Source organism: Equus quagga, chromosome 4, assembly GCF_021613505.1.
Source record: "Equus quagga isolate Etosha38 chromosome 4, UCLA_HA_Equagga_1.0, whole genome shotgun sequence".
Classification (NCBI taxonomy): domain Eukaryota; kingdom Metazoa; phylum Chordata; class Mammalia; order Perissodactyla; family Equidae; genus Equus; species Equus quagga.
In genome coordinates, this window is record NC_060270.1 from 35,280,557 (window position 1) to 35,283,404 (window position 2,848).

A 2,848-nucleotide genomic window follows, 5' to 3' on the forward strand; every position below is an offset into this window, starting at 1 on the left:
TAAGAGCTTCTCACTCATCTTCGTGCCTCCCTGGTCTCTCCTGGTGCCAGCACCTTCCTTACGGCAAGGGTGCTCAGGAAATAGGTGTTGAATGAAATGAGTGAATACATAGACAAATAAATAAATGTTCTTATGGTCAAAATGGAGCAATATGGGTTGGACAAAGAGAGAGAAGGAAATAAGATTTCCTATGGATTTGGGAAGAACTTTATTTTATTGTGCAAATAACAATTGTAGTCTACCAATTTGAAACATACTCTATCTCCCAAGAAAGATACTTTGTCACTTAGACATGGGGTGGGCAAAGAGAGAGTAGCCCCACAACATAGCTTAGCTGTAATAGAGAGTCTGGCTCCATTTTTGATGTGTAACTACCAACAACTTTCAAATCCCATCTCTCTCTCCCCTTTTGCCCCACATTTGGGCGAGCTGATAAGAAAGCATGCCTATTCCTTCCTTCACTGCTAGAGGGAACGTTCAAACCACACTAATCCCTGCCTGTGCGTGGAAATTCCACTCTGGACCCACCCCAACCACAATAAAACCAAAGCCACTCACCTGTCCCTTTACCCAAGCCACTTCCAACCAGCTTGGGTGCCCTGCCCACCAAGCCTCATCCTGTGAGTAAGAGACCTTTTCATATCCTCCTGAGTCATATGTGCATCATCACCAGTCTGGACGTCAGAACAATGTGGCTGGGCCGGAGGTGATCCTGCCCTCCATAGAGCAACCACAAGACAGTAACTTTCTGAAAAATTTTAAAATATATCCTGTATCTATAAACAAAGATATTTTGTTGTTAGGAAAGGGGGTGGGAGAAGGTGGCCCCATAACATACCTAAAAAACTGTTTTTATCCTACTTTCTGAAAAATTCCAAAGAAGAACACTCTGCTGGACAATGGTGCCAAGGAGCCCCTCCCTGACAGTCTGTCCCTTAGTCTCTGCCCTTTTTTGGTCACGTATTCAAAGGGCTTTCTTATGAACAAACTGAGACACTTATTTTTATTCTTTTTGAATTCCAAAGTGATTTTCTCGAGTCTCATGGGAGACACTCCTCTCGGTGTTTGTTGGCCCACTCAATTCCAGAAACTCATCAGGGGACTGAAGACTCAGCCAGATCCCAAGTCCAGTGAAAAGTGACCCTAACAATTCCCAAACTAACTAAACCCAAAACTAACTCTAAAACCAAGTAACTCCAGAGTTCAGAGTGCTGGTTATTGGCTGTGATTTCTCAGCTTCCAGCCCGCCCTTCTGTTCTCTGCGTCCTGGTGTGGGGCCACTTGCCTCCTTTGCCAGCTGCTCCCGGTCAGGCTTGGCCCATCGCGAAGACTGACCAGAGGCTGGAGGAGAGGAGAGGGACCCTGTGTGCCCAGGTTCCTGTCAGCATTCCCCTAGCAACTGCTCTTCACCCTGACAGCAACAGTTGGTTCCAGTAGCTGCAGTTTGCCATTCTCCCAACACTTCCATAACCAGCCTCATCACACCTCCTCAGACACCAGCACCAGCTGGCAGGGCCCCCCCCTCAGAGTTCTGTGTCCAGATCCGCAAGACCTTCGAGCTCCTGGGGCTCCTGTCCCACCGGGCAGTGCCTCCTCCTCAGAGGGAGGGCCTGAGCCACGCAGGCCACCTCCAACCTCTTCCCTTTGTTCCCTCAGCCTTGGGCTGGCAGCTGCTTCTTGCAGTTAAATCTCCATGATACTTCAGTACCTTTTTTTTCACCTTTTTAGTCCTCCAACAGTTGAGTCATAATTCTTTATACTAAATTCTTTCCATTAAAATAATCAGCATGGTGTCTCTATCAGTGTTTGGACCCTGACTGATACTAATTCTAAAGCTAAGCAATCTTGAAAATAAAGAACTGTCAGTTCTCTGGGGAGGAGGCCTCGGGCATCCTTCCCTCGCCCACACTGCTTTTGCCCAGAAACTAGTCATCTCCTCGCAGGGGCGAGTGGACACCCTGAGGTCTCCTCAGTTTTGTTTGTTGCCCTGAAATTCCAAGAAGAAAGTCAGAGAAGCCATGGCTGACATTCGCTTGCTTACTGTCCTTTCCTCTTTCACACTCAGGTTTCCTCTTCATCGTCGTCTCTCTCTCCCTGGATGCTTTCTCCCGTTTCCAGAGCAGATTTGGAGGAACAGCCTTCATAACTGTCGTCCAATTGGAAAAGTCCTGAGAGCTGGAAGGGAGGGGACAGTGGTGCACCCTAAGAGTTAGCAGTGCAGGGGTGCCCAGGCCCAGGACACACGATGATTCCCACTGGCAGGGCAGGGCCCACCCCAGCTCTCCACCGGGTCACTGAGGATCCCAGCAGGAGCCCCCTAGTCATGACCAGAAACCGTGCTTTGCTAAGGAGATGAGTGATGTGGGGCATGCTGGGCTGGTATGGGCTGAGCCACTCTGCAGAGCCAGTGACCTCAGCCTCCTGGATTAGGCCAAATCCTTACGGATGAGAATCAGGAACAGGAGTGGGGGGGGGAACGGGAGCGGAAGAGGAGGCAGGAGAAGCTGATGACTAGGAGCGAGGGAGAGTATGAAAGAGGGAAGGAGGAAATAAATTGCACTCAGAGCACTGCTCTCCTGTTCCGTATCTTCTGCACCTTCACAATCGTCAAAAGTTTCCACGGAGACAAACTCCCTGCCGGAGCAGCCTTGGGGAAAGAAGGCAAGAATTTGGGCCCGCTGTGGGGGCGAGGGGGGGAGGGGCCCTGCTGCCCATGGCAGGATGTAGCAGGCAGTGCCTGTTGGAGGAAGCCATTCTACCATCTCTAACCCTGCCCCCCCAGGACCTGGGCTGCTTCACCTGGGGCCGGGCGGGAGGGGGGGGGGGGGGGGGGGGGGGGGGGGGGGGG